The sequence below is a fragment of the Pteronotus mesoamericanus genome, unplaced genomic scaffold (assembly GCF_021234165.1).
Source record: "Pteronotus mesoamericanus isolate MK-2021 breed Mesoamerican mustached bat unplaced genomic scaffold, CSHL_Meso_final contig_27, whole genome shotgun sequence".
Taxonomy (NCBI): domain Eukaryota; kingdom Metazoa; phylum Chordata; class Mammalia; order Chiroptera; family Mormoopidae; genus Pteronotus; species Pteronotus mesoamericanus.
Window position 1 is genome coordinate 1,077,168 of NW_026555115.1, and position 26,298 is coordinate 1,103,465.

Consider the following 26,298-nt stretch of genomic DNA (forward strand, 5'->3'; position numbering starts at 1 on the left):
TGAAGTTTAGTTCAAGATGTACATGGCATTCCAGAATTTTGGTTCACCAAATGTGAAGATGTGCGTATAACTACATTTTAGTGTGAGGATATTTTCTGTCGACGAGAATGCCATGTTCATGGTGACAAATATAAGGGTGTTTTGGGTAAATGTTTAGATATTCTCAGCTCATCCCATCTGGAGCCATTATGCCACCTACATTTTTCCCTACATTCAAGTGAATTTGTATACAAGAAACTGATTATGACTCTTTGTGCTCCACTGTGTTAATCTTACCGTTTCAGAACAATAATCTGAAAGATTTCAAGGTTAAAATGTAAGAACACTTTCATAAATCATTGAAGGGCACTGTTAATACTGAGATAACAAGTCACAAATAGCTATTCCCTCAATCCCCTGTGGCAAACGGGGGACAAAGACACCAGCCGAAGAAAAGCAAGTGACTGTGCAGAAACCTTTCTGACTCAGAAAGTTATAAATCAGCAGAGAAGTCCAAATCTAATGTGAAACTAAAGTAAAACTAACAATTGGAATCATGCATTATGGCTTGGTTGTTTTCTTGCCGTAATTAAGTTAGCATCAGTGGTTAACAGCCTTGAAAATTAAACTCAACAACAACGAAACTTTGGGAAAGGGTAATCAAAGGCTTCTGAATAATGAAATAAACACACCCTTACTATGAGGAAAGAGAATTCCATGTCTTTTTTGTTGTCATGGTCTTTGTTTTAACAGACACCTTTATTTTTACTCTTAGGGGTCATTGCAACTCCTCGACAGTCCTCTCAATTTCTGGTCTACCCGTTAGGCTGCAGTAGACTCATGGCTCAGCCTCAGTGTGGGTTTGCAGTGCAGAACTTGATATGCCACTTTTTTGGGAGGAGTACCTTTTAAAAATTGATTGGTAGCATTCTCGTTTGGTTCTTGTAGCCATCTTCAGTTCAAATGGAGGGGGCTCTTTGGCTTTTAAAATAGTCTCATTCATGGTAAAAAGCGAAGTAGTTATGAGCCAGGACACAAAACTGTCCAGAAAAGAACTACCTTCCAGCTCTTCTCTTTTTATGCCTGATAAGTGGTGCCCAAGATGGCAGTCACGTGGCACACCCCCAGATAAGCCTTTTCTTCCTGGGATGTTACCATTACAATGCAGAGACTGTCAAATTCCTCACATGGTGTTCTTTAAGGAAAAAGAAAGTACATGGGAACAGATCGGAGATCTTTTTTCTTGCACGTTCTTTCAAAGCTTAGTGAAAATGCATATAGCTCATTCCAATTACCTGTTCCCAAGCATTTTTCTTTGAGGAGCTGCTCCTAGTCCTGCATAGAATATTTATTGTGATAGAATCATAACTCTGGTGCAGTAAGTGTTGGTTATTTTTCAAGGAGAGGGAGATTAGTCTCACTCCCAGGCGGGCATTCACACAAGTAGTGGTTTGCCATGGAAGTGTGACTTTAAAACTAAATTATATAACATGGGATGAAATGTAATGGACTATTGGAGGCTTTGTTTAGAAATTTCCATCTCTGTATCAGTGCGGAGAGCAGAGGCAAAGAAAACTATTGGAAAATATAAATGCATGATGATCCATAAAAAGAAAATACAATCTTTGTGTCTCTATTCTAATTGACCATTGGGGCAGAGACTGAAGTGAGAAAACTAGGAAAGTAACTTACTTTAGAAGCATGCATATAGCAAGAAGGTCATAATAGAACTGCGCCCCATACTGTCTGGGATGGACCAAAATTTCATGTACACCAGTAGGGGGTGAGGTGGACATAGTGCTGTACATCCTTTTTCTGACCCAATAACAACTCAACTCACCCAGCAAAAACAGTGTTAAGTGGTTATTGTTTATGACTCTCAAAGTCCAGAGGCTATTTGGAATAGAAGGTTAGTTAGAAAATACTTCCTAACCCTGCAGAGAACACCACCATAGAATGAAATTCTAGGACACTGTGCAAAAAGGAGCAAATGGAACCCGGTGGGACCTAGAGAATGCTCAGTGTCTATCAGTCGTTTTTCCTTCCAGAGGTACTGAGAAAATTGAGAAACAAAACAAGGAACAAGGAAGATGAGGCCAAAAATGTCACCATCATTACTAAGAAAGACTAGGTTGGAGGGAATAACATTGGGGTGAGAATCAAATGGGATTCCAAATTAGCATCTTCAAATTAGCTCATGTGCCCAAAGACAAGGCAAGAAAGGGGAAGTTTCTTACCACGAGGAGCAGAGCAGAACACCTCTTTGTTCTAAGTTACTCACTCCCAAGAAGGAAAACGGGATGACCAATGTGTACCCAGTTTATCCTTCCCAAATTTACTAATCAGATATGTCACTCCACCTCTCTTGGAGAAGAAGGAATAGAGAGGTGAAGAGAGCCAGGAGTTAATTGAGTTCCTTTCTTATGGAACTAATTGAGTTCCTTTCCTATGGGAGGAAATATCAAGGTTGGGGAAAACTATTCCCCAATTAATCTTCCTTCAAGCCCATCGCACTAAGTCATTTCAGGAGTCCCCAAGACCTCTGAGGCATGAATGAAGTAGTTAAATAGCACAGATGTTTGGGGCTATGTCTGCCACATAGACACTAATGATATTGGCCATCAACATAAGCAATGGCCAGGCGGGTTCCACTACAGCATTTCTTTGGGAAAACATAGAAAAATGATACATACTTTTCTCACCCATACCAATATTTTTTTTTATTTTGAAATAATTGGAAACTTATAGAAAAGCTGCAAAATTAGTACAGTTTTCATATACCCTTTACCCAGCTTCCGTTAGTGTTAATAACTTGCATGACCAAAGCATAATGATCAAAACTAAGAAATTAACATTGGTGCAATACTATTAATTAAACCATGGTTGGTATTTGGATTTCACCAGTTTTTCATTTTTCTGTTCCAGGATTCTTACGAGGATCCCACATTGCATTTTGTTGTCATGTCTTCTTCTTCTCCTTTAATCTCTGCCAGTTCCTAGTTCTTTCCTTGTCTTTTGTGATCTTGACATTTTTGAAAAGGACAGGTCAGCTTTTTGTACGTTGTCCCTCAGTTTGGGTTGGCCTGATATTTTCTCACTGTTGACATAAAAATGTTTAAACCTGTAGAGAATTTTTATAAAAATGTATTTGAGCCAAACAGAGGATACACCTGAAATCAAGATTTCGGTAGATTGAGATAAATGCTTCCTAGAATAATACTTTCCAGTTTCTTTTTATGCATTTGCCATTAAGAAAGGAACTTAAGGAGGATTACATGAAAGTGGCCGGAAACAAAGTGGGGATCAGAGAACAGGATAGTTAAGAGTAGGTGCTCTCTAACTGTGGAAGGGAGCGGGATGGTGAGTGGGGTGGAGGGATTGAGCAAAGAAAAATAAAGGGAAAGAAACTCATGGACATGGGCAACAGTGTTGCTTTCCAGGGGAAGAGGGAGTAGAGGGAGGTGGAGGAGGGCATGGAGGGATTAATGGTGATGTACAAAGACTTGACCTGGGGTAGTGAACACAATATATAGATGATGTGTTATGGAACTGTACACCTGAAATCTGTATAATTTTGTTAACCAACACCACCCTAATAAATTCCATAAGGAGGATGAAAAAGATAAGGGAAAAAAAGATTATGTGCTCTATTAAGGGGACTGAAAGGGGGCATTTCAAATGTGTGTTAACTGAGATGTACATAAACCATGGAAAAGACTTAAGGCAAAAAGATAAGACTTTTAGTAAAGAAGTTGCATGCCTGGGGCATGGCTACACACCATGACCTGCCCATTTAGGAATGTATGATCAGATCACCCTGTGAGGTCATTTCCCATAGAACACCTTTTTTGTCCACCTTATGATTAGACTGAGGTTATAAGACTACTCAGAAGTGATGTCATCACTTCTCAGTGCATCACCTCAGGGGATGCAAGATGTTAATGTCTTGTTACTGGTGATGCTAACTTTGATCACTTAACTAAGATAGTGTCCGTTGGGCTTCTCTACTGTCAAGGAACTGTTTTTCCCTTTTTAATTCATAAATAAATTGAAGGAGATAATTTTAAACTATACAAATATACTATTTCCTCCTCAAACTTTGCTCAGTAATTTCAGTATCTATTGGTAGATCTCTCCACCAATTTATAATTGTAATATTCTGATCTTAATATCAATTTCCTTCATTCCTTCTGCATTTATTACTTGAAGTTCTTTTGTAAGGAAATGCTGTCCCTTCTTCTCCAAAACATTTACTTATTAAGTTACTGATTTATGAACTCATGGATATGCACTTTATTCCATGGATTCTAATCCAGTGCTATTGTTTTGTTTTTTGTTTTTTTGTTGGGTTTTTTTGTTGTTGTTGTTGTTTGTTTGTTTTTTTTTTTGCTTCAATTGCTCCAGCTGTCCACTGGGAGGTGGACACCTGTGTTTCTTCAATCTGATTTATTTTTTTGAACACTTATTTTTTTTAATACTTTCAGGCTCATCTTGAATTCCCCCTCCCCACTCCCACCCCTACTGTTACCCCCACACCCAGCCTCCCATGGGCCGGCAGAGTTGTTGGTGCTTTGCATGCATGGTCATCTTAACCCTCATCCTTAATCCTAGTACTCTGGCAGGTGGGTATCTCCTCCATTCTTGAAAATATGAATTCCTACTACATACTTCCTACTACTTCATACTAATGAATACCTTTTGTAAGTAACATTGCCACACTCGCAAATCATCTCTTGGGCAATATAAATTTACTTGAAAATGGTGTTTTCTGAAAGAAACAAAATTATTATTTTTTTCTTCTTAATGTTTTTAAGAAGACTTAGAAAACCATAACATCTCTAAAAGTACATCTAGAACATGAAATTAACCTCAGAGGGAACAATTGCCACATCAGCATTTACAGCCATATACCACTTAATAATGGGGATAACATTCTGACAAAAGATTGACATCATTAAGTGGTTTTGCTGTGCTAACATCATAGCTTGCACTTCATAAGCCTAGATGGTGTAGCCTACTGCACACCTAGGCTGTGTGGTGTAGCCTGTGGCTCCTAGGCTACAAGCCTGTACAGCATGTTGCTGTACAAAACAGTAAGAGACTAAATCAAGCGTAAGAGAAGATAGTGCAATGGAGAGATGCAGTAAACACAAGATGTATGAGTCTGCTGCCAGCATAACACAGCATATTGTTTGAAAGCAAATTATTTTTTTATAAGTAGAAAGAGTACACTCTAAAATAATGATAAAATAGCATAGTAAATATATAAACCAGTGACAGCCACTTATTTTCATTATCAAGTATTATGTACTGTACATAATTGTATGTGCTACACTTTTACATGACGAGCAACACAATGGGTTTTTTTACACCAGTAGCACCTCAGACACATAAGTAATGTGTTGTGCTGTGATGTTACAGTGGCTATGTCAGCAATAGGCATAGGGATTTTTCAGCTCTCATGTAATCTTATGAGACCATCATTATACATGTGGTGCATGGTGGACCGAAACATCATTATGGGGTGTATGACTGTATATTGTGCCTCAGAGGCTCCCTTGCTTCTTGAAAGCAGAAAATAAGAGAACAGAGACAAGGCAACACTCTGGATTCACCATAGTTAAAGCAAGGATATTACAGAAAGCAAGACCTGCTGAAACTAGAGAGGCTTCTTATAAAAATGGGGTTGTTTCTGGTTATACAGTCACTGAAGAAAGGACCCAGAAACTTGTGAAAGGGAAGTCAGAAGGAGATGACTCTTAGAGACCGCTGCACTGATGCAGAGCCTGGGCTTGCGAGCGTGGGTGGGTGGTGTCTGTTCCAGTTTTCTTGCAGGTTTTTGGCTTTAAGTAGAACAGCCATAAGACATCTAAATGCAAGTCTTACACAACAGACTTCCATCCTGCCCAGTACAGTTAGTGGCTCCAACTTGGCCTTCCTTTTCTCATCTTTCCTTTCCAGCTGTGGCCATGTCTCCTATTAGAATGGAGCTACTGCTCTCCACCCCCGGGATTCCAAGCCAATTTCAGAGTTTCTATATGTTATGAAGTTGCTTTCTAAAACAAACGGTTCAATTAAAAAATATTTTAAAATATGGAGAAAAGATTCTACAAATACCATAAAATTAGCAAAGGCCTCTTTGGTAGAGTATCTTTGATATCCCTGGAATCCAGAAAGATTGGTCCAATGGGACTTTTATCTTTAGAGGAAGAAACACCAGAGCCCTCTCTTTCTCTGTGTACATGCCAAGGTGGACACAGCTGTCTATAAGCCAGAAAGAGGATTCTTACACAACCTAATTGGTCAGCACCTTGATCTTAGACTTCTGGGCTCCAGAACTGAAAAAATTTCTATTCTGTAAGCGATGCAGAATCTGGGGTATTTTATTATAGCAACTGGAGCAGACTAATACAGCCTGTTCCTGTTAATGAAGTTTTATAGGAACACAGCCACAGCCATATGTTCATATATTAGCAATGGCAGTTTCCATGACATTGTAGATTATCAAGGCTGGTTGGACAGAGAGGAGACATTGGGCACCCAGGGACAGCCTTTTAACCTTAACCCTGCACTTCTCCACACATGGGTCTATCAGAATGCTTTCCTTGGGACTCTGAAAGAATAGGATTTCCACTAGCAGCATTTTGCGGGCCAGCCAGGGGAGGGGGAGGAGTCCTGGCCTATGGTAAGAATTGGAACCACCCCTCCCTGGACTGAAAGGTCTTTTCTTCATTTCTCTCTCTCCCCTTCCTACTACTGCCCCTGTGGGGGTTTCTGCTTTCCTTTTTCTCTGCCCTGTTGCTACCGATCCACATACAGAATTCCCCTCAGCCCCAACTTTGTGGGTGTGGGCCAAGAGGTCTTGCCTCAGCTCTAGCAACCAGCTCTGCCTCAGCGACCCCTGGCACAGGGCAGGATCCACTTTCTGTTCTCTCGCTCCCGGGTTCCTTTGTCCTCAGCACCACTGCCTCTGACCTGGTGTCCCACCCTTCAGACAGTGTGCTGGGTGTTTCCAACCCCTCCAGCTTTCCCACAAAACTGCTCTAGTGCGTTTGGTCCCCACTGGATGATGGGCTGACCCATGCCAGGGAATGCAGACTGTGGGAAGCGCATACACACCCAGTGCTCCTTCTTCTGAGTTTTGCTCCTGGAACACAAAACCTGGAGCTTGCCCAACTGCCCTTTATCCCTTTGCAACTGCAAGTGCTTAGGGGAGCTGCCCAGGGACTTCCAGAAGCTGCACCGCAGGCACTGGCTGCTCAGCCGAGGGCTGCAGAGCCCAGAGCTGTGAGCAACAAGAGCACACAGCTCCATTCCCCTTCTGCTACTCCCCACCGTCTCAACTGGGTCCCAGACCCTGAGGGCTCTCTGTCTCCTTGTGGCTCAAACTGCTCACTGCTACCACAGCCTGCATTTCTGGTGGCTCAGACCACACCCAGGCCCATTGATCAGACTGCTGCTTGGGGATTTCTCCTCCTCTTGCACTCCAGCACGAGGACACCCCTAGGACCTCTTGGATGGGGCCTGCCTGTGTGCAGCCTGGGGCCAGAACAAAGGGGTAGCGGTTAGGGTGTGAGTAGTGCAGGCTAAAATGCTGCTGCTCTTGAGCCCTCAGCACAACTCACTCTTCCTGGACACAGAGGAAGCCCTTGTCTGGAGCTGCTGCTTGTTTGCAGGCATAGGGTGCCACATTTGCACTCCTGGTCCCATGCCTGAGTTCCCCTAGCTCTGAAGTTAAATACAGGAAATCATGCCTCTAGGACCCACAATCCGCATTCTTCATTGATGCTCCCACAGGTATATGAGGTCTGTCTAGAAGGTATCCAGCTGTGTAATATGGAAAATAGACATTTATTGAAGAAGATACAAGATACAAGAAACATTGTACGTAGGACAGTGACACCTCAGTCCCCTTCAAAGCAGGCACCGTGGGACATCACACAGTTCTCTCAGTTGCCATCAGCTGCCCTGGCATATTTTTCTGCATCTCATTGAAGGTCTGAAATCTCTTTCCTTTCAAAGGTGGTTTTAGTTTTGGGAAAAGCCAGAAGTGAGGGGCGCCAGACCTGGGCTGTGGGGGGACTGAGTCACATGGGTCATTTGATGTTTTGCCAAAAATCTCTGCAGGAGAAATGATGCATGAGCAGGCTTGTTGTGATGAAGCTGCCAATCACCAGTTGCCCATAGTTGCAGCCTTCTGAATCATCCCAGTAGTTTCTGCAGAGGAATGTTCAAACTTAATGCAAAATTTGATGCAGATTTATTGCTCTACTCACTCAGTCATTTTGAACCCAATGGCCACATAGTACACATGCTGACTCAACTGGCATCTGCAGCCCCCACTGACTAGTACAGTGAAGTTATCATTGTTCACACATGCACATTCCTGTACATGCTCCTTGGCTGCCAGGTTACATCAATGTCATGCAAACCTTTCTCGGTATGTTAACAATGGCTGGACTTTTTCTGGACAGTCTCCATACAATAAGTGGAAAGCCTCAGATGCAAGTGCTCACAGAAATGGAATATTTATATTCACTGATCTGGAGACTGACTAAATGTTTATCAATCTCTCTCAACTTTTACACCCTCTCATACCCAAGGGCACTCAGCATTTTATGATCTTCCCAGAGAAAGCTAATAGGCTTTGCCCCAGGATCTGGGATGTTATATCTGTCTGAATGACATAACAAGTGTTCCCTCCACTCCCAGAAAAGGCTGCCCTGACCTTACATGGCCACCTGAAGGACCCAGGCTGCTGGAAAAAAGAGGGGCAGGGAAACAGGTTAGTAGCCCACTACTAAATGCCAGCATTATAAGACAAGTTTTTCCACCAAAGGCCCCGGAGGTATACTAGACATCCCTCACAAACAGGAAGGTGATGACCTCGGGTAAGGCTAGTTCAGACCAGAAGCCATCAAAATTGCCCCTGTGGAATTAAATAAACCCAACCAGCAGCATCTGATCACCACTGACTGTTCGTAAAGCCCCACACATGGACATAATCATATTGCCGTCCTCTGGAAGATTTCCACCCTACTTGGGTGAGAGGCGAGGTACAGGTCGCAGGATGCTGAAGGCCCGCAGTGGGGTTCCTGTGCCATGTAAGGATCTGGTTCCACAAGGCAGAGCTAGGGAAAATTGAGGATGCCCATATTTTCCCTCAGCTACCCAATTTCCCCTTCTTTTACAAGCATGAAAGTATTCTCTCCCAGAAGAGAATAGGTAATACCACCTGCATTCACAGTGCCTCAAAAGACCACTTTTAGGGTGCATAACTTGCCAACTGGCAGAAATTTAACTCTGGGTTCCTCAAGGAAAGGGCTTATTGTTAATTGGCTTTATGAAACCAAAGTCTACCTTTGAAATGCAAATACCTGGTCTTTAAGAACTCTTATCTAGGCCATCTTTTAAAATGCAAATTTCTGGAAGCTAATCTAATCAGAAGAGAAAAACCTTAGCTATCTAAGCAAATTAATTTAACTTATTTCAGATGTTCAAACTTTCTAGATCAGTGAGCTTTGCTTTATAATACCTGTCTCGAGAAAACATGTCTCTTAAAAGTGTGAGTGCGTTTGCCAGTAAAGGAGCCTATGTTTCTAGAAGTCATAAAATGTGTTTACCAATTTAAAGAATGCTAATTGCCAACTTTTTAGCTGTATAAGACAGAATGTGAGTTTGCTCCTTTTCACTCTGTTAAAAAGGATAAGGATTTTTCTTTTGCTTTATACTTTTCTCTCTACCTGATCCCTCCAAAATTTGTCTATTCTTAATGAGTGAGTCATGGCAATACACTTGTTCACATAAATCCGATAAGACCAGTTTCCAGTTGTGGTTTTATTAACCAAGGCTTTGAATGGAATGTTTCACTCATGTCTGAATGAGACATGTCACCAGAGGGCTTTAAGGAATTAAGATTGGTTTTCACAGCTCATAGAAGCCCATTGGAAAAATAGCCTGATACCTTGCTTGGTCGCATGGTTCATAGCAGTCTTTCCAGGTAAGGAACAAAGGTTACTTTCCTGAAAGAAGGCGAGGAAGGAACCTCAAGACATTCTTAGGGATCTCAATCACTTGAGAAATTTACCCATATTTATAGGTATTGCAGACAAAGCCTTATGGCAATTATGTGGCTTGGCTTCCTAGCCCTGATTAAAGCTCAATATGAAGATTCCTTAGGAGATTCCAGCAAAGCAGATTTTCAAAAGCCTACGTGACCAATTGCTATTCTGGTTGTGTTTATGCAAATAATTAGGCCAAATTAAGACTGAACTTAATAGAGTCTCTGATGAAAATAAGAGTAATTTTTATGGAGAAAAGTTGTGTTTCAATGGAAATCACAATGTCCAATTGTGGATATTGGACTCCAGTGCAGTTAATTGCCTTCAAAGTTTTGTTTTTCACCTATGAACTTAACTAGTTCCTGGATTATTCTTTTTTTTTCCAACATGCCAAGGTAATATTTCATTTTTTTCTTCCATCTTTGGACTAGGAATCACTGAGAACTAAAACTTTTTTCTAAGTCTATGTCTGTGTAAGCCATACAGAATTTTCCTCAGCACCTGATGACATCACCAGAGATGTTCATACCACAGACAAAGAGTATCTATCAGATTGTTGCTGCTTGCTTTCATTCTAGCAAAAGCCTTACATCTGGAAGTCTTCTCAACTGACAGTCTTAGAGACTCAGAAACTAGTTTATGATTTGCTGTATTCATTAACCTTTGTGTTTTGTTTTATTCCTTCTGTATTCATAGGGTGTATGCCTATGACCTTATTTACCTGATTGCTTGTTTACATGATATAGGCTTCAATATAGAAGCCCATCTGCATCACCATCTCCTGGAATGAGACTCAACAGTTTGACTGGATTGACTAATTTTCAGGACTAGATGGTTGAGTCAGTGAAGTATGAAGAATGAAGTATGAAGGCTTTGCTTGAAACTGCTTTTTTTTTTTTTCCTGCCCAAGTGATTCAGACAGAAAAGGCCTAAATTTCTTCAGGGAGGAAATCTTAGAATGTTCCCCGCAGCCTAATTTGAATTAGATATGATAGGAGGGTTTCGGACAGGTGGGACACACCTTCCTCCAGGGAAACCCTCCTCTAACCCAATCTGGGACATTGTAAAGTTAGTCCCTCCCTCTATCACCTGGTTTTTTACCTATTACCAGACCTTTAGGTATTGTACACCTCCTCATTTTTGAACTATGTCTTTTAACTTTATCAAATTTGTCACCAGTAGAACACAACAAGAATGTCAGCTTGTCCAGCAGTGCCATCCTCCAGATATCACCATCTGTTCTACCTTGTGTATCCTGCACCTCCCAAGAATGACAACACACTGTCCTGGACTTTGCAAAGTCCCTCTTCATTACATGAAGACTCTCCTTCCCTTTTGCTCCTTTCTTCCTTTGGCAATAGGAAGAATCTCTGGGCCTGGGGTAGGCAGGACTATAGTCTTTGACAGTGAGAAGAAGCTAGAGAAGATGAGACCTTCATACATTTACCCTTGGAAGATTTCAAGGCCTAAGTTCTTCTCAGGGGAAATATGTTAGTGTAGGTAGCTAGGTATTAATAAAGGAAAAGAGCAGAAAAAATCAGGCATAATATTAAGCATAATAAACTAGGGAGCATAAGGCTTTTTGCTTCATCAGGAAGTTACAGCTTTGCACACTCCCCAGGGAACTACTGGTCTGCTCCATGCAGATCACTGGGGGAAGAAATAGGACAATAAAGGGAGAAGTAAACACATGAGTGGTAAGAGCCAAAATAGTGACCACAGAGGCCTGTGTGTGTAGCCTCAGAAGGAAGGAATTGGACTGGATAGGAGACATAGAGAGAGCCCCAGAGAATCTAGAAAAGGGATTGGTTACGGGGAGGACCAAGCACCAGCCTGTGAAATCTTGGGAAGAAATCTTGCACAACTACAGCAAGAATTACAACTAGACTACAAACAAATAACTCCCAGAATAGTCAGAAAAATGAGCTATATGGAAGTCTTACAATCAAAGATTTTAAGAAGCCACTTTCATCCAGATGGGTAGAAGGGGTAGAGACACGTGAAGAGGCACAGAGAGGTGGACAGGTGTAGAGAGGCACAGAAATGTGAACAAGCAGTCTCACATTCATGTGAGAAGAAGCTAGAGAAGATGAGTGGTGGATAAAAATTGGGAGGGTACCTCAGGAGCAAGTGATCCCAACCCCAGGCCAGACCACACAGGCCAGAGTTCTAGCACCAGGGAGAAGAAGCTAGAGAAGATGAGTGGTGGATAAAAATTGGGAGGGTACCTCAGGAGCAAGTGATCCCAACCCCAGACCAGACCACACAGGCCAGAGTTCTAGTACCAGGGAGATAAGTCCCCATAACTGCTGGTTGTAAAAGCCAGTAGCAGTTGGTGTGGCAGAAGAGACTGCAAAATTCTCAGTAGAATCCTCTTAAAGGGCCTGCAGTGAACTTAGGACTTAGGTAGTCCCTTCCTCTGTGGGATTCAGCACAAGGGCAATAGCTGGAAGGGCACCAGCAGCGTACAGAGAGAAATTGAAGTGATTACAAACAGAGCGAGTGCCAGGAGACAACTTCCTCCTGGGCAAAACTCCAGAGGCCAGGTAGCAGCATTGTCCCCTCTCTGAACCCTCCCCCACAGAGAGCCACAGAGTGGTGACACAGGTTGCCCTGCCTTGGCAATTACCGAAGGCTTCAGCCCATACAACTTACAAGTGTGCTTTTCTACAATTGGCTGCATTACTAAGACAGGGAGTCAGAGCAGCTTTACCTAATACACAAAAACAAACACAAGAAGGTGGCCAAAATGAGGAGACAAAGAAATATGGCCAAAATGAAAGAACAGAACGGAACTCTAGAAAAAGAATTAAACAAAGTGAGATAAGCAACCTATTAGATGTAGAGTTCAAAACAATGGTTATAGCAATGCTCAAGGAACTAAGTGGGTACTTCAACAGCATAAAGAAGATCCAGGCGAAAATGAAGTTTACATTAAGTGAAATATAGAAACATCTACAAGGAACCAACAGTGTAGGGGATGAAACTGAGGATCAAATCAACGATTTGGAATATAAGGAAGAAAACAGCATTTAATCAGAACAGCAAGAAGAAAAAAGAATTTTTTTAAAAAAAAGGATAGGTTAAGGAGCCTCTGGGACATCTTTAGACATACCAACATCCAAGTCATACGGGTGTCAGAAAAAGAATAGAAGAGCAAGAAATTAAAAATTTATTTGAAAAAATAATGAAAAATAACTTCCCTAATTTGGTGAAGGAAATACACATACAAGTTCAGGAAGCACAGAGAATCCCAAAAGAGATGGATCCAAAGAGGACCACTCCAAGACACATCATAATTAAAATGCCAAAGGTTAAAAATAAAGACAGACTCTTAAAAGCAGCAAGAGAAAAGCAGGTAGTTACCTACAAAGGAGCTCTCATAAGATTGTCAGCTGATTTCTCAAAAGAAACTTTGCAGGCTAGAAGGGACTGGCAAGAAGTATTGAAATGATCAAAAGCAAGAATGTACAACCTAGATTACTCTATCCAGCAAAGATATCATTCAGAATTGAAGGGCAGACAAGGTAAGACTAAAGTTCATCATTACCAAGTCATTATTATATGAAATGTTAAAGGGAATTATATAAGAAAAAGAAGAAGGTCAAAACTATGAACACTAAAATGGCAATAAATTCACAACTATCAACAACTGAATCTAAAAAACAAACTAAGCAAACAAGCAGAACAGGAAGGTAATCATAGATATGGAGATCATGTGAAGGGTTTTCAGTTGGGAGAGGGAAGGGGGAAAGGTGTAGGGATTAAGAAGTACAAATTGGTAGGTATAAAATATGGAGATATTAAAAGTATAGGAAATGAAGTATCCAAAGAACTTATGTACATGACCCATGGACATGAACTAAGTGGGGTATTGCTGGAGGGAATGGAAGTACCGAGCGGAGTGGGGCAAAGGGGAAAAAATTGGGACAACTGTAATAGCATAATCAATAAAATATATTTTAAAAAAAGTTTTCCTATCTGTTGTCAGCCAGGTCAGCCTTGAAGCTTTAGGGCCATAACACTGTCCTTGGAACCATGCTGTAAGTGTCACTAAGGCGGCATTCTAAAGCTGCCGACTGGCCTCAAGCAGAGTTGTTCCAGGTGCCTTTCATTCTTCCCACTCAATCTGTCGTGAGTCAGCTATGTTAGGAGCAAGCAAAAGGAGCTATACTCAAACAAAGAGAAAACACCATCTTTCTTCTTCCCTCCATGTAATCAATAATTCAACCCTATAAAACAAGACTAACTCCTGATGGAGTGCTTGCTGCAAAGAAGATGACAGGGGCCACGCAGTATCTACATCCACATCTAACACTTCTCTCTCTCTCTCTCCTTCCCCATCTCCCCACCTGCCTCTGACCCTCCATCTGAATGCAATGCTAACATATCTGCTAAAATGTGGCCCAAATATGGTCCAGGAGGAACTGGGATAGAGTGTGAACTACTGTAGGGGAAAAGAGGAACCAGTCATTTTAAATATCAGGGCAAATCAGTCAGGATTGACGTCACTGTCCCTTCTGAGTGATGTATCTATCATGAGATGCATAAACTCAGCAAGTAGCTACCACTAATGTGAGTTAAGGGTGTGAAAGTGCCTCATGGTCAGATGATGATGACGATGACAATGATGATAACAGGAGCAAACACTTATATAGAACCTACTTTGTGTCAGGTGCTTTTCCGAGCACCTTATACACAGTTCACTTGACTTGAAAGGATCATTTCTAGTGTCTGTAAAACAAGGAGGTCACACAATGGAACACAAATATGTTTGTATGATATAATTTGCATGCATTTCAATCCAAATATATACTTCATTCTAGTACATAGGGTACAAAGGTCTAATTCTTTTTTCCTTATTTCCATGCTTTACGTTTTCAGCATAATTCTTGGGAGTATATTTCCTTCAAAGTCTAAGATCACAAGTTCCAAGGAAAAGGATCAATTGCTGCAGTGGAATGAGTGCCTCTGGAAGTAACCTTGTATTTTTTTAACCTTTTCCTTTATTCCTCAGCACGTCCATCATTCACATGCTAAATAAGGCAGGGCAGAAAAATTTGTTGTATGTTTTAAGTGAGCCTAGCCATCCATCTAAATCCAAGAGCCCCCAGGAAGCCGCCACCTCTCTAAAGACCTAAAGAGGATTAAAGTTTTAAACGATGAGTGTCTTGATTAATGTAGTGATATAGGGTGGTGTGCTTCACAGACAAACATCTGGGCTGCAGATTAGAGCTGTGAGAAATGACATGGCACTGGCAGGACACATCTCTGTGCCCCTGTGGGGTGGAGTGGCTGTGAGCTGGCCACAACAGGGATTAGCCCAGCTATGCTGCTCGATAGCCTTTCCTCGGCCTGCCTAGCCTGCTAGCTCTAGGTGTGAATCCCTGTTACCAAGTCACAGCCCCCTACAGCCATGCCTTTATCAATTGTAGAGTGGAGGCTTGTTTTAGCTGTACATAACTGCTGTTACCCAGGTCCCACCAACCTGGAAATAAAATTTCAGTTGCAACTAGTCAGAAAAGCACCCACTATCATGGGACTTCAGGGTCTCCTTCAAATGGTCTTTCCTTCTGTCTTCTACTCTTTCTCTCTCTCTTCATTGATTTATTCATTCACTAAATATTTATTGAGCCCTTATTATGTTCTAGGCACTGTTCTAATTGCTGGAGCTGCATTCTATTAATAAAAATACAACAATAAAATCAGTAGTGTATTAGATGTGATTAAAACTCATGCAGGGAAGGGGCATCCCTCAACTATTTGGGGAAGTCTGCCACTCCGTTCTTGGACACTGCCTTTTCCTGTAGTGTGTGGCTGCTGAGAGCCCCAAAATAGCCATTAAGCTCCAGGAAAACCAAATCCATGGCCTGTTACAGCCCAGACACCACTTACCAGCCACAACGCTGCTGAAGTCACACACAGCCATGGCACCCTTGTCCAAACCCATCTGAGGTTCCAGGAAAGCTCTGATGCCGTGAAGCCTGGAAGTGTACTGCCTCCCTGGGGCCATGTGCTGCTATGTGCTCCAAGACTCAGAGTTTAGTGAATCAGCACTCAGTTTATACTTTTTATTTCTATTTCTATTAGTTTGTCATCACAGATGCAATCCATCAATGTATTCCCAGTGAAAAACATTCAGATACCACAAATAAATCAAAAGTGTTTTTGACTGCAGCCCAGCCCTGAGGGGACTACCACTGCTCAAGTGTAAGCCTTCTGGACTACTCTCTCTGATTTTACTTAGAGATGTGTACATATACAACACACTGTAGACATACTACAGCAACGCATATTGGATTGCTTTGTGGATTTTTTTTTCCTTATATAAATGGTATATTTATAGATCATTTGGAAATTCATTTTTCCACCTATTGAGAACCATATCAATCTAGGGGTAATTCCATAATCAGTAAATTGAGCGAGATCAGTAAAGAGCTCTGCACTTTGAACTGCTGCTTAACACCCCATGGTATAAATGTACCTTTTTCTTATTAAAGATGTGCACACATGAAAGAGTATTTTGTTTTGAAGGGTCAATTCTAAGCAGAACTGTTGGATTTATACATTTTCAATTATTAGCCATCTTTCCAAATTGCTCTTAGGCCAATTTACATTCCACCAGTGAAGAGGTTCCTTTCTGGTTTACTTGTAGCTCCTCCTCTCCTGGGCCCAGATCTGAGCTCATGGGGGTCGGGTTAAAAGAAAAATAGAAAGATGAACAGACAGACACAAGGGCTTCTGCCCTGTGACCCTGAGATTTTGCCTTTGGGGCAACCCTGTAGCCCTCTGTAGTCATGTCCAGGAGCTCCCTGGTGGACGCAGTCGGGAGGGGACAGGTACTTTGGGAAAGAAGAGGCACTTGATAAATGGTTCTTTGGGGGCATTGTTTATTTTAGAAAGTTAAAGTTTTTCATTTGCATTGTTATGATTTCAAATGGTAAAAAAATGGTCTACAGTCTTCTTTCCTACCCTGTCCTGTGGTCGTCCAGTGTGCCTACCTAGAGACAACCAATATTGTCTCTTTCCTAGGTACTCTTCCAGAAATATTTTATGAGTAGGTATACAAAATGTATGCATGTGTATGTAGTTTTTACTGTTGCCCACCCCCCAAATCCAATGGAAGCATCATATACCATGGTAGACAATGAGCAGAGTTTTTAAGAGAAGAGATTCTAAAGCCAGGATTCCTGATTTTAAATCCTAGATCTACCAAATCATTACCTCCATGGCCCCTAAGGAAATCACTTAACCTCTCTCTGCCTCAGTTTCACCATCCATAAATGGCCATTATTGCTAGAGTTATTACAATGATTAAATGAGTTCATATTTGTAGAGCTCTTAAAATTATATATGGGATATGGTAATAAGCATGAACTCCTTGGTTAGTTTTAAAAAGAAGGTAAGGAGGGATAAAGGAAGGAACTGTTCACCATATATTGTTTCCTTTTTTTAAAATTTGATATTCGTATATACTGTGAAATGACCACCACAGTAAGTCTAGTTAACACCCATCACCATACATAGTTTTAATTTTTTTCTTGTGATGAGGGCTTTTAAGATTTTATCTCTTAGCAACTTTCAAATGTGCAGTACAATATAGTCATCATACTGTACATCATATCCCCATGATTTAATTATTTTATAACTGAAAGTTTGTAGCTTTTAGCTCCTTCACCCATTTTACTCACCCTGTCCCCCTATCCTCTGACTCTGTGAACCACTGGTTTGTTCTCTGTATCTACAAGCTTGGGTTATTATTGCTGCTGTTTTACATGGTATTTGTCTTTCTCTGAGTTATTTCTGTTAGCTTAATGCCTTCAAGATCTATCCATGTTGTCACAAATGGCAAGATGTCATTCTTTTTATGACTGTGTAGTGTTCCATTGTATATCTGTGAGGTCCGTCTGGAAAAAGTCCAGACATTGTTAATATGACAAGAATGGTTGGCATGACATTGATGTAACCTGGCAGCCAAGGAGAGTGGACTGGAATGCACATGCATGAACAATGATGACTTCACTGTACTAGTCAGTGGGGCTGGTAGACACCATTGAGTGAGCTGTGTGGCCATCACATTCAAAATGACTAAGCAAATAGAGCAATGAATCTGCATCAAATTTTGCATTAAACTTGAACATTCCTCCACAGAAACTACTGGGATGATTTAGAAGCCTGCAGCTATGGGCAACTGGTGATTGGCATCTTCATCACAATAATGTGTCCACTCACGCATCATGTCTCATGCAGAGTATTTGGTGAAGCATCAAATCACCCAGGTGACTCAGCCCCACTACAGTCTATATGTAACGCCCCTGACTTTTGGCTTTTCCCAAAATTAAAATCACCTTTGAAAGGGAAGAGATTTCAGACCATCAGCCAGATTCAAGAAAATTTAACAGGGCAGCTGATAGCATTTGGGAGAGCTGTGTGAGCTCCCAAGGTGCCTGCTTTGAAAGGGACTGAGGCGTCATTGTCCTATGTACAATGTTTCTTGTATCTTCCTCAATAAATGTCTCTATTTTTTATAGTACCTGGCTGGATACCTTCTGGACAGACATCATATATCTCAGTTCTTCTTTATCCACTCGTCAATCAGTGGACACTTAGGTTATTTCCATATCTTTGCTATTGCAAATAATGCTATAATGAACATAGGGAGTGTATATATGTTTTCAAATTAGTATTTTTGTTTCCTTGGATAAATACCTACAAGTGGAATTTACTGGATCATGTGGTAGTTTTATTTGTAATTTTTTGAAGTTGTTCCATAGTGTTTTCTGTCATGACTGTACCAATTTACATTCCCACTAACAGTGCCCAAAGTTCTGTTCTCTCCACATTCTCACCAACACTTATTTCTTGTCTTTTAGATAATAGCCATTCTAACAGGTGTGAGGTAACATCTCGTCTGGTTTTGATTTGCATTTCTCTGAGGATTAGTGATGTTAAGCATCTTTCCATGTACCTGTTGGCCATTGTGTATCTTTTTTTGCAAAATGTCTACTCAGATCTTCTGCCTATTTTTTAGTTTAATGCTTTTGTTTTGGGTTTTTCTTTGGTTGTTTAGTTGGTTATGTTATTATATTTATTAATTTAATTTATTTATTGCTATTGGGTTTTAGGAGCTCTTTACATATTTGGGTATTTACTCCTTATCAGGTAAATTGCAAATATTTTCTTAAATTCTGTAGGTTGCATTTTTATATTATTGATGGTTTCCTTTGCTGTGAAAAAGTATTTAATTTGATGTAGTCCCATGTGTTTATTTTTCACTTTTTTTATCTTTGCTTTGGGCATCAGATCCACAAAAAGAAAAAAAAATAATTGCCAAGACCAAGATCAAGGAGATTACCACCTATGTTTACTTTAAGGAATTTTATGGCCTCAGGTTTTGCATTCAAGTTTGTAATATATTTTGAGTACATTTTTGTGTAGGGTATAGGATGTTCGCCCAGTTTCATTTTTTGGCATGTGACTGTCTAGTTTTCCCAACACCTTTTTTTTTTTTTAGGAGTTGGTCCTTTTCCCCCTTGTATATTATTGGCTACTTTGTCATAAATTAATTAAACATATATGCTTAGCTTTTTTTTCTGGCCTCTTCATTTTTTCCCATTGATCTGCCAGTTTTTGTGCTAACACCTTACTGTTTTGATTTACTCTAGCTTTGCAATATAGTTTGAAATCAGGGCATGTGATACCTACAAATTTGTTCTTTATGAAGATTGCTTTAGCTATTTAGGGTCTTTTGTGGTCCCATACAAATTTCAGAATTATTTGTTTTATTTCTGTGAAATATATTATTGGAATTTTGATAGGAACTGCATTGAATCTGTAGATTGCTACGAGTAGTATGGACACTAACAATATTAATTCTTGTGCATATATATGCATGCAAATAGTGATATTTTTACTTTTTCCTTTCCATTTCGACCTTTTATTTCTCTTCTTGAATAATTGTTTTAGCTAGGACCTCCACACTATGTTGAATAAAAGTGGTGAATGTGGACATTCTTGCCTTGTTTCTGATCTTAAAAGCTTTCACCTGTGGGCTTGTCATACATGATATTATGTTGGGTATATTCCCCCTCTATCCAACTTTGTTGTGTTTTTTATCATAAGTGGATATTAAATTTTGTGATATACTTCTTCTGTATCTATTGATAATATGCTTTTTATCCTTGAATTAGCTAATGTGGTGTATCACCTTGATGCAGATGTTGAACCATCCTTGCATCCCTGGAATAAATCTCATTTGATCATGATATATTAATCCTTTTAATATATTGTTGAATTTGCTTTGCTAATATTTTGTTGAGGTTTTTGCAGCTATGTTCTCCAGGGATATTAACCTTTAATTTTCTTTTCTTGTGTTGTTCTTGTCTTATTTTGATGTCAGAGTAATGCTGGCTATGTAAAATGAGTTTGGAAGTGTTCTTTCCTGTTCTATTTTTTGAGACAGTTTGGGGAAAGATTGATACTAATTTTTATTTGAATGTTAGGTAGAATTCACCTGTGAAGCCATCTGGTCCTGGACTTTTTTAGGAAGTTTTTAATTACTGATTCACCCTCCTTACTATTAATTAGTCTGTTCAGATTTTCTATTTCTTCATGATTCAGTCTTGGATGGTTATGTTTCTAGGAATTTTTTCATTTCTTCCAGCTTGTGTAATTGTGCATAGTTTTATGATCCTTTGTACATCTGTTGTACATCTCTTCTTTCATTTCTGATTCTATTTGAGTCCCCTTTTCATTCTCAGTACATCTAGATAAGGTTTGTCTATCTTGTTTATATTTTTAAAGAACTGGCTCTTAGTTTCATTGATCTTTTCTGCTGTATTTCATTATTTTCTGCTCTGATATTTGTTTCCTTCCTTCTACTAACTTTGGACTTTATTTTTCCTTCTTATTGTTGTTCTTTGTGGTATAATGTTGTTTACTTGAGATTTTTCTGGTTTCTTGAGATAGGTATTTATCACTATGAACTTCCTTCTTAGAACTTCTTTTGCTGCACCTCAAAAGTTATGGTATATTGTTTTCCTTTCATTTGCCTCAAGGTATTTTTTTCTTATTTTACTTCCTTTTTTAAAAAAATCCTCACCCAAGGACATGCTCATTGATTTTAGAAAGAGAAGAAGAGAGGGAGATAGATAGAAAGAAACGTCAATGTGAGAGAGAAACTTTGGTTGGTTGCCTCTTGTATGTCCCTGACTGGGGATCAAACCCACAACCTAAGCATGTACCCTGACTGGAGATTGAACCTATGACATTTCAGTTTATGGGACAATGCTCAAACTAACTGATCCACACTGGCCAGGGATCTTTTGTTTTTGTTTTTGACCCATTGGTTGTTCAGTAGCATGTTGTTTAATTTGCACCTGTTTGTGAATTTTCCAGTTTTCTTCTTGTAACTGATTTCTAGTTTTGTGCCATTTGGTCAGAAAGCATGCATGATATGATTTCTATCTTACACTGTTTAAGATTCATTTCATGTCCTAACATATGGTCTGTCCTCAAGAATGTTGCACATGCATTTGAGAAAAGGGTGTATTCTCTTGCTTTTAGAAGGAATGTTTATATACATATCTGTTAAACAGTTTATCTTATCTAACGTGTCTTTTAAGGCCAATGTTTCCTTATTGACTTTCCATCTGAATGATCTATCCCTTGATGTAAGTGGTGTAAAGTCTCCTACTGTTATTATATTGCTGTCTATTTCTCCCTTTTGCCCTGTTAATATTTGCTGTATACAGGATCCAGCACAAAAAACACACTTTATACTATAAAACCTTTTATTACAAAATCATAAGCATGTAATTCTGTTACATGTAATTCATGTAATATGACATTTAAGGTGAAATTTTCAAATTAAAACTATAAATTATTATACCTACATTATTATCCTACCAACCACACTCAAGCAGGTGTTACTTCTGCTGGACCCTATATATTAGGTTGACCAAAAGTTCATTTGGTTTTTTCCATAACATGGCTTTAGCAGTACTTAGTTGTCTTGGACTTCATTCGAGACAATTTTGTTAAACTGTATTGTGACAGCTGTCATTTCAGCATGCATTTTTAAAAAAAACTCATCAAAACTGATGAATTTTTGTGTAGCCATTTTAATATTGAAGATAGAAGAAAATAAGCAACATTTTTGGCATATTATACTTTATTATTTCAAGAATGGTAAAAATGCAACTGAAATGCAAAAAAAAAAAAAGATTTATTCAGTATATGGAGAAGGTGCTGTGACTGATCAAACATGTCAAAAGTGGTTTGCAAAGTTTCATGCTAGAGATTTCTTGCTGGATGATGCTCCATGGTCAGGTAGGCCAGTTGAAGTATATAGTGATCAAATGGAGACATTAATTGAGAACAATCATTGTTATACCACAGGGGAAATTTTAAAATATCGAAATCAATAAAGTTATTGTTGAAATTGAAAAATGTGTCTTCTATTTTACAGAAAAAACCATACAAATTTTTTGGCCAACCTAATATTTAGCTGCTCCTAATACACTGGGTCCAAAAATATTTTCAAATGCTGTGTTCTCTTGTTGGACTGCCCCTTCACCATTATTTAATAATATATAATTTGTCTCTTATTACAGTCTTTGTTTTAAAGTCCATTTTGTCTGACATAAGTATAGCTATCCCAGCTTTCTTTTGGCTTCCATTTGCATGGAATATCTTTTCCTGCCCCTTCACAATCTGTATGTGTCCTTACATCTGAAATGTCCTTCTTGTAGGCAGCCTATGGATGGGTCTTGTTTTTTGTTTTTTAAATCCATTTAGTCACTCTTACTGTTAATTGGAGAATTTAGTCCATTTACATTTAAAGTAATTATCGATAGGTATGTACTTATTGCCATTTTGTTCATTGTTTTCTGTTTTGTAGTTCCTCTGGCCCCTTCTTATTTTCTAGCTCTCTTCCTTTGTGGTTTCATGGCGTCTTTTAGTGGTATGCTTAGATTCCTTTCTCATTATCTTTTGTGTACCTACTACAGGTTTTTTTGGGGGGGTTTTTTGTGGTTAACATAAGGCCTACATATAACAACTAATATTTACAACAGTATATTTTATCACAGTTCATCATATTTTATCAGAAGTTCATCACAACTTAAGTTTGAATGCATCCTAGAGCTGTACATTTCTATTCTCCCCCTCACATTTTATGTTTTTGTTTTCACATTTTACATCTTTTTATCTTGTGTATTTCTTAACTAGTTTTTTGTAGTTATTTCTTTTTACTACATTTGTCTTTTAACCTTCATACTACCTTTGCTTTTTAAATGATTAATCCACTAACTTTACTATATATTTAGCTTTAGCAATGAGAGTTCTTGTTAGAAAGCCTGTGAATGGGTTAGCATACTTTCTTTTCAGCTTAAATAAGTCCCATTAGCATTTCTTGTATCAATAATTCTGGTCTAGTGGTGATGAAACTCCTTTAGCTTTTACTTGTCTGGAAAACTGTTTTTCTTTTTAAACATATTTATCACTCTTTCACTTTGTAATAACTTTGCCAGGTAGGATATTCTTGGTTGGAAGGGTTTTTTGTTTGCTTATTTTCTTTTAGCACTATGAAGATATTATGCCACTTCCTTTTGGCCTGGAAAGTTTCTGCTGAAAAATTTGATAGTCTTATGGAAGTTCCCTTGTACATAACAAGTTTTTCTCTTTCTACTTTTCAGCTTCTCTCCATGTTTTTAACTTTCGACATTTTAATTGTAATGTACCTTGGTATGTGTCTCTTTGAGTTCTTCTTATTTGGAACTTTCTGAGTTTCCTGGATCTGGACGTCTGTTTTCTTCCCCAGGTTAGGGGAGTTTTCAGTCAGTGCTTGTTCAAGTAAATTTTCTGCCTCTTCTTCTCTTTCATCTATTCTGGAACTTGTGTAATGTGAATGTTAGTCTGCTTGATGTTGTCCTTTAAGCTATCTTCACTTTTCTTTATTCTTTTTTTTCTTTTGGTTACTCCAATCTGGTGAGTTCTATTGCCCTGTCTTTGAACTGACTGACCTGACTCTTTTTCCTAGTCTGCTGCTGAACCCCTCTAGTGTATTGTGTTCACCACTTCTGTGACTTTTCTTTGGTATTTTCTTTCAGTCTCTTTGTTGAAGTACTCACTGTATTCATTCATTCTTCTCCTTAGTTCAGTGAATCTTCTTATGACCATTACTTTGAACTCTTTGTCAGGTAAATGATTTATCTTCATCTCTTTAAGGTTTTTGTTTTCCTGAAGTTTTATTTTTTTCATTTGTTTGGAACATATTCCTTTGTTTCTTCATTTTGCTTGATTCTCTGTGTTAGTTTCTAGGATTTAGGTGAAACAGCCACGTCTCCTTGTTTTGAAGGGTTGGCCTTGTATAGGAGATGAAACTTATCGTTCAAACCTGCCCTAGCCCTTGGTTATTTCTCAAACCTTTGTGATTGCCCAAGCCACCAGTTTCATTTTTAATAGCTCCCAGTAGTTTAAGATGTGTCACAATCAGTATCTCAGAGAGGAGGAGCTTAGTCAGCCCCTAGATTGGGAACCTGACCCTCACGGGGCTCTTAAAGAATGCAAACATATACAGTCCTGGAGACCACAAGTATTAAGCCTTAGTGGCCACCAGAATCAGGCAATCTAGAGGTGTCCCCTGGGTAGCAGTTGCAAAATTCAGGGCTCCCCTTATGCATTATATAACTAACTGACTTCATCACTTATGCTTAGCCTTGCAGAGTCAGACTTAAAAGTAAATCCTTAGTCATGTCACTAAGTAAAAATGCAAATTGCATAACAGCATATAGGATGTGATGCTGTTAACAAGTGTGTGCATATGTGGGGGCATGCTTGCATGTGTGTGCACACACACATACAGACTTTATTTATCCATGGTTACATATGTAAATGTATAGAAACAGGCCTGGAAGGAGTTGTCCAAAACTGATAAGAACCTGCAGTTGGAAGGGATCATCAAGGGACACTTTCACCTTATCTGAATGTCTGAATGTTTTTTACAGTGAAAAATATATTCAATAAATATTTTTGAATTTTTAAAACACACTTAAGGGAAAAAAGTTTACTGAAGTTGAACTGGCAAATGATAGTTAGTGCTTTTAATATTTAAGAACAAAAAGATAGTGAGAAAAACTTAATATCCTAAAATGGGCAATTGATAGAAAACGCAGTGACCATGGGAAATTTATGAATGGGCAACACCTGTTTATAGTATGTAGCATGTTCCTTAGAAATCAAACGGTGTCTCTTCTCTCCCCCTGCACACATACTCTGTCCACAGGCATAATCCTACCAGAGCAGCTAATGCCAATATTTTCTAATGGTGTTAGAAAGTCAATCCTTACAAACGTACATGGAAAAAATGAAAAAATTATGTTTTAATGCAAATCAAAGGTATTTCTTTACCTCCTTCTTGGAAGTTTTACACAGTTTAAGTCAATACTTTCTCCAGCACCCGAAGCAGCTCTTCTGAAGCGGGGAAAGGGAGCTTCAAACCAAAGCGATGCCTGCAAACACGTACCCGCAGGGAATCAGGGAGGAAGGTGCCCTGGCTGCTACTGGATTGTAGCTCTCAGCTGTGCAGGGCAGCAAAGAGGCTAAAGCAATTCACTTCCAGGTATGACTTTAGTGTTACCTATCATTTGGCCAAAAATAAGGATCCCATCTAGTATTACATATTATTTGACTAAAAATAATAATTTGGTTTATTATAGCTCAATAAAGAGATCATCGATACGTAACAGCCACATACACACACACAACATACCCCAAAAGCTATCTTCAGAGTGAAGTCTCCTCCCCCAAAAAGAAAACAAAACAAAAACCCATTTTTTGTGGTTTACTGGCTATCTACTTTGCAATAAAGGAATATAGACTTGATGGCATGGAGCCAAGAATACTAGGTTCAAGTCCCACATGACCTACTTTTTAGCCATGTGACTTTGGATAAGTTAACTATATCTTTCTTGCCTTAGGCACCCATCTGTAAGACAGGGATGATCATGGGGACCTCCCTTGTAGGTAGTAAGTGATCTAGGAGTGCCTCGCATGCAGGAAAGCACTTAAGTTTAGCTGTCATCATTTGGATTGAGCAAATTTCCAGCTTTAAGATGTCATATGATTATCCAAGACACCCTAATTTGATTGCTGTGCTACCATTTGGACATGACACATCTACTCCTTAAGATTGGCCCAACAGTATCCTCAGGAAACTCCTTTATATGACCACATGGTGCGTGTTAAGTGTTAGCAA

At 39.3% G+C, this 26,298-nt stretch overlaps 1 protein-coding gene across 1 annotated transcript in view; it reads left to right on the plus strand.

The window, feature by feature from the left end:
- LYPD1 (LY6/PLAUR domain containing 1) overlaps nt 1–26,298 on the plus strand; it is a 40,631-nt gene that overhangs the window by 13,448 nt on the left and 885 nt on the right. The gene's annotated exons all lie outside the window — the stretch shown is intronic.